The following is a 13,023-nucleotide window of genomic DNA, read 5'->3' as shown; positions in this document are numbered from 1 at the left end:
ACCTGCTGACATCATTACACTAGGTATATTACTAGTGTGTTGTACACCAGCTAATTCGATTAGGAAACTTGATACGAGATGGGATACGGAGCATGGAAACAGCTGTTAGGCCGTTTTAGGCACGTGGATGTGATGTCCTCTCTTGAAAACCAACGCTCATGCGTGTTGTCAATGCAAGTATAGGAGATCCATGCCATTCATTATGCGTGCTTGCCATCAGCATTACTTTGGCGAAAGACAAATCAATTTGATCGTCACATACCAGATGCGTGGAAAAGAAAGAAGTATTTAATAGAACTCGACAAATGTTGTAAATTGAATAGATGCTTGTGGCCCACCGATCAACTAACATACTATTTTGGCCCAAAGTGTCTTTTGGATGATGTTGATTCATCCACGTATGTGTCATGCCTTAACTAGTTGCGTACAGGCTATAGACATTTATGCTCCATCAGAGTAGCAATGATTTTCCTACAACGAACGAATCTAACCATTGCACGTCCCATTATCAGAACATTGGACAATTAGAGCTGCACACCAAGTGGATGGGCCCCACAGTGATGTATGGGTTTTATCCACATCTTTCATCCATTCTTCAAATAACATTTTAGGCACAAAAATGAGCTAGATCCAAGGCTAAAGTGGACCACATTGTGAGGATTTAACGTAACATTAACTTTTGTTTTTTCCCCTGTGGAGTATAGACACTCCAGGCCGACAAGCCGGATCACTTGATGCAGGGTTTGGATACACCCAACGTCACTTTCAACCCAAAAATTGAGTGAAATGAATCTAACGGATTGCCAACTCCCCCTGCCACCAACCCGGTGGCTGGTGGTCGATGCTCTGTGGGCCCACCATGATGTATTCCGTTCATCCATTTTTAAAGATCATTTTAGGGCTTGATCCCAAAAATGAGAGAGATATGAATATAAGGTGGACCACACCACAGGAAAACAATAGTGATTGGATATCCACCATTAAAATCCTCCTAAGGCCCACTGTACTGTTTATTTGACATCCAATATGTTGATTAAGTCATATAGACCTAGATGAAGGGGAAATAAAAAAAAAACAAAGATCAGCTTGATCCAAAACTTTTATGGCCCCCAAAAAGTTCTTACCGGTCGAGGTTCATTCAACACTATTTCCTGTAATGTGGTCCACTTTGATATTGGGATATACGTCATGTTTGGTCTCATACCATAAAATGATCTAGAAAAATAGATGGACGGTATGGATGAAACACATACATCATGGTGAGGCCCACATAGTATCGACCACTAGCCATTGGCTGGTGGCAGGGGGAGTAGACAATCCGTTTTCGGCTAAATTGTGCACCTCGTTATTGCTAAGGCACGGTCACAAAACCAAATGGTTTTATAGTCCTAATGGTTTGTGGACACTTGTTCGTTAAAATAGGACCATTAAGTAGTTTTATTTATTACCATCCATGAAATTTCCATGGTCAAATAATAAAATAAATGTTGTTTCATTAAAATAGGCGCATAATTTGGACGGTTTAATTTGGATTTGCAATTTCTAAGTATCCATGTATCATCCTTCCTAATCTATTTATCACACCCATCGCACGCTACCGAGAGTATCAAAGCTTCTCATTAAACAGGTTGAGCATTTTTATGGGCACATATCCATTTTAGTGATGGTACACCAAAACATAAGGGCTGTTTATATTTCCAACTACCATTGTAAATAAATAATAATGAAATTTCAAGGGTGTTTTAAATGAGAGGAAAATACTTTAATAATTATATAGAAAAAAATACCTTAATAATTATGCCTCAAAAAACTACCTCAAAATGTGTGAAATTGGGGAAGGATCCGATGCCTTTAAAATCCGTAGGTCCCACCGTGACTATGCTTGTAATCCATGTGATTGTGCATCCATTTTACAATCTTATTTTAGGGCATGAAACAAAAAATGAGGCAGATTGTAAGTTTAAGTGGGCTACACCATAGGAAAAGAGGGATAATGACACCCACACTATTGTACCTTATTTTTTACTCTTCCAGTGATGGCCAATAAGGAATGGACATGTGACATTACATGAAAGTATAACTAGCATTAGATGAATTCAAGAGTGAAATGCGATCGAGACATTTAGAAGTGAAAAACCTTCAAGCTGCCTAGAGATTCGAAGAGTAGCTGAGATCTACAAGGTGTTACTAAGAGATCGAGAAGCTCGAAAGTGCGGTCGAGCAACCAAGAAGACCAGAAAATAAAACTCGATAGAAGGGAAACAGTCAGAAAAAAAGGATACAGAAGACCAATTGTCAAGAAGAAAAGAAGAGACATAAGGATATGGAAAACCAAATGTAGCAACGGTTCAACTGATATAACCAATGAAATGAAGACAAAAGAATTTGGAAGACTGACGTGGCAACGATTCATTTGTTGTAACGTTTGAAGTAAAGAGGGATGGATACAAAGCATCTACGTAGCAAAGGAGTCTATAAATAAAGAATGAAATAAATGAAGATGCACAACCAAATCCAACAAACAAATCAAATCTATCAATTTATCTTAGCTCAGTCTATCTTATGAGTTTTGATAATCTTAGCAGCAGTAATTTCTTACTTATAATCCAAGTTTATGCTCATATACTGAACTTGATCGTTATCCAATACAAACGATTCTTTTAAGAGATGCATTCTTGCAGTTGTCCTCAATTCAGGTTTATGCATTCTTTTAATAATATGTTGATTTTTACAAAGGACAAGAAGGAAATACTCTTGCTTAAGTCTCTACTAAGCAAGGGATTTGACATGAAGGATCTAGGCACTGCGAAGAAGATCCTACGTATGAAGATACACAAAGATAGGGAGTTTGAGAAGCTTTGGCTTTCTCAGAGGGGATATGTTCAGAAGGTGCTAGAATGGTTTCACATGGAGGGTGTTAAGTTAATTAACACGCCTCTAATGGGTCACTTTAAGTTGTTAGCCAAGTCGTGTCCAAGAACTGAAGATGAGATTTTAGACATGTCACAAGTGTCGTACGCGAGTGTAGTGGAGAGTCTTATGTATGTGATGGTTGGCACGAGGCTGGATATCTCATATGCAATTAGTGTGGGTGGCAAATATATGGCGAATCCAGGAAAAAAGCATTGAAAGTAGTTAAATGGATTGCAAGTATCTTAGGGGCATAGTTGACACTGGGATCATGTTTGGGAGACATTGAGCTTTAGGTGGAGTTGTAGGTTATGTGGATGCAAATTATACAGCTGATCTGAACAACAGGAGGTCCACTACGTGATATGTTTTTACATTAGCAGGCAAACAAATATGTTGGAGATCAACGCTACAATCTACAATATCATTGTCTACAACCGAGTTGAAATATATTGTTGCGAAAGAGGTATTATGGTTGAAGTGTCTGATAGGAAAACTCTGGTTGAAGCGAGAGGCGATTTGATTGTATTGCGATAGTCATTGCTATCCATCTAGCATTGAATCAAGTGTATCATGTGAGAACCAAGCACATTGACATGAGGTTTCACAATATACGAGAACTAATTGTTTCAGGATAGATTCATTTTAAGAAGGATTCATACAAATGAGAATGCCTCAAATATATTGACAAAGCTAGTAACCACAAAAAAGTTCAAGCACTGATTGCACTTAATCAATGTCACTAGCCATTAATGAGATTTGACACCCTTACATAGGGGTACAGATGGAGTTGCATTCCAGGTGGAAGATGCAGAGAGTGGTCTACGCTCAAGGTGGAGGTTAGCACGGGAGATCTTAAGGATAACTTGGTAAAATATAAGTCAAAGTAGAAATTGTTGTATGAAGTGCCTTGTATTCTACTCTTTAGAGTTTTATCGGTCTAACCAATAGAGTGCAAGTTTTCTCAAGAGCAGAGCATGTTCTATCGATCTGAAGTGGTCTGACCAAGAATGCGGTCAGTCCGACCAACGGACCCCAATTAAGTTACACAATTTTGTACAAATCAGGATATTTAAGCCTAATTACGATTAGTGCTTGGTAATTGCGAGTGTTTTCTCTCTAAAGACAAGGATTTTGCAATGTGAGAGGATTTTCTACACTTGTAAGGGCTTGGGAAGGACTTTTCTCAATGAGCTAGGGTTTTCCTAGTGTGCATTGTAAAAGGAGATCAGGTGATCCTGTAATCAAAGAAGATGAGTGATGTAAACTCTAAGGCTTTTGATTATAGTGGAGATCTCTATTGTTTTGTGCCATGATTTTTCTCAAGTGTTTTCCATGTAAATCGGTGTGTTCTATTTTTGCTTGCTTGATTGTTTTGGTTATTTCAATATTGTGATTGTTCTTTGTTAAATGTGCTTCCACAAAGTGCTTGAATTGACAGTGGTATTAGATCCAAATTTTTAATTGATAGGGTTGATCCATATTTGTTGTGGCTCAAAATTACATCATAGTGGTGTGAGATAAGAGTCGGTTAACTCCAACACGCCCTTCATGGACATCTATTCAAATTAGTCTTGTTTTAGTTTCATCTACCTTTGTCCAGCACTATGTTGCAATAGGCTTAAAGCCTTTAGTTTAGCTTTTTAACTTAGTTTCCGTTGCTGTCTAGCTCACTCCTACAATAGGAGAGTAGGTTAGTATAAATATCCACAAACCTATCTTTGGATCACCAGATTATTGAGTTCTACATGGTAACCCTCTGGTCGCATCCAGTTGATCGTACATTATGATTGTCTCACAACCGTCTGAGATTTTCCACTACCATATAGGTCTAAAATATTGTCAAGTCCACAACCATTCAATTATCAAAGACAGTCATTGGTAATTTCTTTTACTTATTTATATTTCTTATTGTCAATTATATTGCATTCATAATCCAATTAATATAACCAATAATCAAGCTTTTATTTATAATTTTTCTATCTTTATTTATAATTTTTCTATCTTTTACTACTTTTTATTGAAGAAATATGACCCAAAGCTTTTACCATTAAAAGAAAAATCCTTGTCTTCAAGGGAAAAAATGGCTCGTTTAAAAGGACTAACTCTCTCCTTTTATAAATTACCTAATTGCTTTTAACAATCGGTGGCTAAATAATCATGCTAATCTTTACACATTTGGTCTTGATCCGGCTAATTCGACACATAGGGTCATAAGCGTTCAATTTGATTCGAGTCACACACGACCATGGCATATCCGAACTTAATCTATTTACACACATTTAATCAAAATCAGGTCATTCATTACATGTATAGTTGTGTGGTCAAATTGAATAATAACAATTTTGATATGAGATTTTATTTTGTGTATCCCATCAATGACGAGGCCTATCATATAAACAGTTTTGACTGTAAAGAAAGACCTTGATCCACTGGTTGAACTATAAATGTATGTTGGGGATACATTGTAGCAAACCTAAAAGTGAAAACCACTAGCCACTTTTAGTGGCAATGGTTGGGGTACTTCACATACGAGTCAACTAGCCTGATGTGCTTTCAATGTGGGATTAGGTCAAACTAAATGACTAGCAAGTTGGGTCAGGCTCAGGCTATAAGTGTAACATGTTTAAGTAAATGGAGTGATCTTGGGTTAAGCCCTACCCCACTCGACTCACCCATTCAAGTAATCAGTAAGCTCGCCTAGATGAATTGGCAAAACCTAACCCAAAACCACATTCTATTAAGAAGAAAAGTACAAATAAATTTTCTCATGTATGTACGGATCTATTGTCTGGGCTAGTCGGCTAAATTATACATAGCCTTAGTGTTATATTTCATTCCTAAACCTGAGTACGGTTGAAGCAAGTTAGGTCAAGTCAGGCTTATTTACAATTAAATAGGTTAGGTCTCATTGGGTTGAGCTTGATGAATTTTAGTGGGTTAAGTCAAAGAGTAATAGTGTTCGAGTTGTGCTCTTAAAAATTAGCGTTAGCCCAATGCAATGGCATGTGGATGCAACAATGATGATCTCAACTATAAATCTTGATGACAAGGTGTCTAAGGCAGATAGATTGCTATGCCTTCATTAATATATAGTGTTATGCTAAACATATATGATCATGGGCTAAGTAGAGGAGTGATTCCTCTGGTTGACCTTGGGAACTCAAAATTATACATAACAATCATTAACCAAGGAAGAGTTATGGTCTATATATCTCAAAACCTTATCATCATGTAATAAAATGTATAATCATCATGTGTGAGGGGGCTAACTTGGGACATGATGAAAAGTCTTAACCATTAGGCTTGAGTGGGTATCATATGCATTCCCCTATCCTACATAGAAGTGTGGGTGCGTAATGAGCATAAAATCCTCATGGACTTGTTGGGCACTTGCATTAGTAGATTGTGATTAAGTCACTAGTTTAAGGCCCATAGCTTGAATTGTATTAAATTTGATAATGCATTGAAATCTGATTAATCCTTAGACTTAAGGATGTGTGAGGACCAGAGTATTGACTATATGTGCTCTCTTTACAAGGCTCCCACTTGGCCAACGAAAGTGGGTGTACTTGGTGCATCTGTCATAATCCATTGAACCTTATATGGCCAATAAGGTAACTACTAGTTTTTTACGAACTAATTTATGGCAAAGAGAAATATCAGAAGTTCATTAAGTGATTTTTTCTACTAAACCTAATACTTAAATGGTTTTAAAAGTTTTATTAAAGTTTTTAACTATTAAAATTTTGTTTTGATGTTTAAATTTACTTTGATCGCACTTGGTAATTATATAAGAGCCTAGATTTGATAGTTTACTACTTAATTATATGGGCTATGGGTCTTTGGTCCATGGTCATGGCAAGGAAATATTGGATCATTGGTATACGCATGTATAAGGTAGGTTTATAAAATTTTAATGATGTGGGGCATATGAACAATTGTATTGTGGTGAGTACATGACACCTCATAAATAAGATTCTATTCTAAGGAGGAGATATGTTATAGAGAAAGCCTCACTGCTTATGCATAAATTAAAGAAAAGAAACCGCCAAGAGAGATTTTCTCTTATTTTTACATCCATTTCTATTGCACGTGATGTGTGGGGTCCACTTGGCATGAATGTATGCTCTTTTACCTCTATATCAGGATTGAAATAGGAAACACTCTACTCTCTTTTCATTTAGAAAAGATTGGGGAAAGACTTGCTACATTGATAGATAGATACCGGCAATCATCATTATTTCTACATTCATGGATGTATGCACTTTTACCTTTATATCAGGATTGAAATAGGAAACACTGTACTCTCTTTTCATGTAGAATAGATGGGAAAGACTTGCTACATTGATAGATAGATACCGACAATCATCATTATTTCTACATTCATGTCTTAATCAAAGTCTAACCATCCGTCGCCAAGATTTTGAGCCTTGAAGTACCAAGGTTACTAGAGAGGTGAGAATCCTATGGCAATAATTAAATCTAAATTTTTTAATTATGGTAATTCATTAATTCTTGAGATTTTATAAAGAAATTATCATATTTTAATGTAAAAAGTCATCTAAAGCCACGGGCAATTCACTTTACAACTATATATATATATATATGAAATGGTACCATGAGGTCGACCTCATGGGAACTTTCCATGAAGTTGAGCTATGTGCGCCCATCGTGATGTGTGTCAAACATCAAAACCATCAGTTAGATCCACCATTCCATGGTGGCCCACATGCTTAAAAATCAAGTCAATCCATGACTTGGGAGGGCCACACCACATACAATAGTTGAGAGGGGTTATCCTCCCATTAAAATCTTGATAATCATTTATTCGGCCCACCAAGATATGGTTCACAAATCCAGCCCATCCATTGTGTGTGTCCCACTATAATGAGGGGTCATACTAAGTTTCAGCCACATTCAAAACTCAGGTGGGCCCCACCAAGTGCTTTTATATGTTTTAGGCATATCTTCACATGGCTATGGATGGTATGGTCCACTTGAGTTCCGTATACAGTTTATTTTTGGGACATCCCATAAACTATAGGGAACCCATCAAATGCACGGTGTTGGTGTTCAACGCACATCATGGTGGGGCCCACACAGCTCAACCTAATGGGAACTTCCCATATATATATATATATCGCTTCTAGTGATAGGAGCCCAAAATTTGATTCATTCCCTTAATGCAGCACTCTATGAAATTCTCAAGGTCTAACTTTTACTTTGATTTGAAACTTCAGTGAGACATGACAAAAGGAAATAACTCCCTTCCTTAATTTGCCTCTCTTCCGTCATGGCCCTCCAAAATTTTGGATCATAGTAAAAGTTGAGTCTAGGAGTTTCATGGGGTGCTGCATCAGGCAGACTATTCAAATTTTGAGCTCATATCACCCTGAAAATGAGTCATACATATATATATATATATATATATATATATATATATATATATGTTGGAAAGCAAGGAAGGTGAGCCCTCAAGATCTGACGGTCTACAAGAGTTTTGGGACCCTCACAAAGCAGAAGAACGGTGCTCCAACGGCTCGCCTATCTACTACTGGAGCAGATGAAACTATTCCCACATCTGATCCTACAGTATACAGTGGCCCCGGATTGCGATCTATGGATCAGATCGTCCCAAGGACAAGCTAAGATGGACAGACTATATCGCACACAGTATCTCTCTGTATACTCTCGGTTTATCGTATTTCTTAATGCGAGAGAGAGCGCATGCCTTTTTATAGGAAAGGAGGGAGAGATCGGATGAGATAGGATGAAACCATATTATCCGGTCAAATCCCTATCTCTTATCATATTTCAAATTCAAAGTTGAATTTGAAATCTCAACCGAATGGAAAAGGCTGGAGAAAGCCTAAACATGTGGGACCCACCCACTAGTGATTGCTCACCAGTGGGCCCCACTGGCCTACGTCCAACATCTCCCACTCAATCACACTGTGGGATATGCACAAAAATTTATCCATTTAACTCACCTAATAACAATCAAAGATCAAACATCGCGATCAAAAGAATCAGAGGCGTGGGACCAGCTGGATCACCGTAATCTTCTCACAGGTGCTTAAGTACTAAGTGACCACCTGACTAGTACTCAATAACTCAAGCTTTGCAATGCCTGTCCTAGTCCGTATGACCACACCGGATAGAGTTAACTCCCGACCTGGAGTACTCGGCCAACATACGCACTTATCCAACTTATCGAGTTATTCTGAAAACTTGATTTTTCACAAACTTCGATTGAAACCAATTTAAAGCAATACTTATATATATATATATATATATATATATATATATATATATATATATATATGCTTTTTAAGAAAAATATTGTTTGTAAAAGTCTAATAAAAACAACTCGATACTGCCGGCGGATAAGTCTTCAAGTGCGTATTTATAGTTCTAGAAACTTGGTGTAGCTGTCACGGGATCTTCTCCACGCAGATGTGTAATTTGGAATTAATCAAGCCGCTTTCCTAGCGTAACTGAGTCTGGCCAATCAAGGACCTTTTGTCATAGTACACTAAAGTAATGACACTCAATCTCATCCTCATATACATAAGAGGAGAGTAGCTAAGGACACAAAGAGTCACCTACGGGACTGGCTACTCGCATGTCCCAATGATTAGATCGAATCAAAGCAATCTGTAGGTAATAGGTCTCAGCACGTGGCTACAATCCAAGTCGTAAAGTAGACAATACTAGGTGAATGTCGGGTCTACAATACGCAGGTCATTCTACATAAGGAACGACTCATCTCATAACCTCATAACCTCATAATCTGGCTTTAATTTCAGGCCATAACATTGATCGCATCTAACGGAATGGTGCGATTATGTTATTCGACTTTATCAGTCTCATCTTCAATCTTTATAAGATTGTAGGCGGATACGACTCACTCATATCCTCATCCCTTATTATTCACAATATAGGGAAGTTCATACCTCAATGTATAAACATAACGCTAAATGTACCTCTCTTGTACATTCAAGGTTGGTCAACCCGTGCGAGTGGGTGACCGGCCTGCCGACAAAAAATAGAAATCCTACATGATTTCAAGGTAAATGCTGATGATCTTCATACCTAGTTATATTAGTATTCAATACTGAATAAAAAAGAATATAATATTCATTAATGAAAGATCAAAGGTACTACAAAACAAATACATCAGTCAAACTTTTCTCAATCCCATCTGCCTGACGTGAACCTGAAATAGATCTCTAGCTATAGGTTTCGTCATGAGATCAACCATCATCTCCTTAGTAGGAATGTAGCTGAGGGCGACCTTTTTATCTCTCACTTGATCACGGACGTAATGATACTTGATCTCAATGTGCTTAGATTTCTGGTGGTGTTTAGGGTCCTTTGCCAAGTCAATGACAGAAGTATTGTCTATCTTCAGCGATATAGGCTGACTAACACTCGGTACAACACCCAGACTCAATAGAAATCTGTGAACCCATACACACTCCTGAACGACAGTACAACATGCAATGTACTCGGCCTCCATAGATGGAAAAGCTGTGGATGTCTGTTTCTTACTCGACTATGAGATAGCTCCTCCTCTGAGTAAGAATAAATATCCTGAAGTAGACTTTCCCTCGTCGGCGTCATTACCCCAAGCAGCATCTGAATATCATTTAAGCTCGAGGCTTGTGCCTTCATAACACAACATTAGGTCTTTTGTTCCTCTGAGATAGAGGAATATACGTTTGACGGCTTGCCAATGAGACTGTCCCGGGTTACTCTGATAACGGCTGACTATGCCAACTGCATAGCTAATATCCGGTCTAGTGCAAAGCATAGCATACATTAAGCTCCCTACTGCGCTTGCATAAGGTACTGAGGACATAGCCAATTTCTCAGCTTCAGTCTGGGGACACGATTTTCTGTCTAGCTTGGTAGTTTTATCTATAGGGGTTTCAACAGCTTTTGAATTTTTCATCCTGAACCGCTTTAAGATCTTTTGTATATAGGTTGCTTGAGACAAGCCTAAAAATTTATTGGAGCGATCCCTGATAATTTTTACCCCAAGAATAAAGTTGGCTTTACCGAGGTCTTTCATCTCAAAGTTCGAGAATAGCCAATCTTTAGTTAATATCAACAATTGCATGTCATTACCAGCTAACAGGATATCGTCTACATATAGAGATAGTATCAGAAAAGATCTTCCAGACCTTTTCATGTATACACAATGATCTTCTTCACTCATCGTGAATCCAAAAGTGGTGATGGCCAAGTGGAACCTCATGTACCACTGTCTTAAAGATTGCTTCAGCCCATAAATAGATTTTAACAACTCACAGACTTTCTTTAGATGCTTTTTGTCCACATAACCCATGGGCTATTGCATGTATATCTCTTCATCCAAGTCACCATTTAAGAATGCGGTCTTTACATCCATCTGATATAACTCTAAGTTTAAACTTGCGACAATGGACAAGATCATGCGGATTGAGGAGAACTTTCTAATAGGTGAAAAGGTCTCCTCGTAATCAATGCCTTCTTGTTGTGTAAAACCTTTAGCAACTAATCGTGCTTTATACTTATCCACTGTACCATCTGCCTTTCTTTTGATCTTAAGTACCCATTTATTACCTATCACTTTGCGATTGGAAGGTAGATTAACAAGTTTCCAGACTTTATTCTTCTCCATGAAAGCGATCTCTTCGTCCATAGCATTTACCCAATCGACCGAGTTAGAAGATAATAATGCATCCTGATACGAATCAGGTTCATCATCAACAACTGCAACACAAGAGAATGTTTGCCCCTCAATATCGAAGTATCTTCGGGGAATCAATCCTCTTTCACTTCGACTAACTCAGGAGCCTGCTGAGATGTCCTCCTACTGTCCTGGTGAACTATAGGAGCATCTTCATCTTGAGGAGCAGAACTCCCACTCTCCTGAGATACATCGGGTATTTCAAAAAGTTCTATTGAAACCTTTTGCTTCATTTGGCTTGGGTATCTATCTTCAACGAAGGTCACGTCTCGGGATTCTATCTCAATCCATCGTCCATGGTCCTCATAAACTAGAACGTATCCCTTTGAATGCATAGGGTACCTAATGAACATGCATTCAATGATTTTACTATCAAGTTTACCTCTATGTTGAGTAGGTAGCAAAACATATCCCAAAGATCCCCAAGGGCGTAAGTTGGCCAAAGAAGGAGTCCTCTCAGACCACATCTCATATGGAGTTTTAGGAATGGATTTGGATGAGACTCTATTAAGGACGTAGACGGCTGTTAACAGTGCATCTCCCTAAAATGGGGTAGAGAGATTGGCTTGTGCCATCATCAATCTAACCATATCCAATAGTGTCCTATTCCTTCTCTCTGCAACACCGTTTTGTTGTGGAGTGTAAGCCATTGTTACTGCCGAACAATTCCAACGTTTTCACAATATGATTTAAACGTTTCAGATGTATACTTGCCACCTCTATCAGATCGAAGGATTTTAATTTTTTTCTCAAGCTAATTTTCCACCTCAACTTTATATTTAAGAAAACAATCAAAAGCCTCAGATTTGTGTGAGATGAGATACACATATCCATAGCGCAAGTAATCGTCAATGAAAGTGACAAAGTATTGACATCCGTTTCTGGCATGTATATTAAAGGGTCCATAGATATCTGAATGGATTATCTCTAGTGTGCCCTTGGACCTAGCCGCTTTGGGAAATGGTTTCTTCGATGTCTTCCCGGACACACAATGTTCACAAAATGGCAAATCAACTTTGGATAAGGAGTCTAATAGATCAGAACGTACTAGTCTTGTCATACGATCCTTTCCGATGTGGCCTAACCTCGCGTGCCATTTTTGAGATTCAGATACTACATTTTTATTCGACATAGTAGATAAAGCAAGAGGGGCATTATCACAATCTACGTCTAGAATAAATAAATCTGAAATTAAATTTTTCCATGCAAAGATGAGGTTATTTAGTCTCAGAGAAACTCTAGTCCCGGAAAATCAAATATCAAAACTATCAAATAATAACCTAGAAACAAAAATTAAATTCCGACGCATCCCTAGTGCAAAAAGAGTATCACGAAGGATTATTGTTTGCCCTATGCGCCTACGGAGATGGAGA

The sequence above is a fragment of the Magnolia sinica genome, chromosome 3 (genome assembly GCF_029962835.1).
Source record: "Magnolia sinica isolate HGM2019 chromosome 3, MsV1, whole genome shotgun sequence".
Lineage (NCBI taxonomy): Eukaryota > Viridiplantae > Streptophyta > Magnoliopsida > Magnoliales > Magnoliaceae > Magnolia > Magnolia sinica.
This window is presented reverse-complemented; position numbering follows the sequence as displayed.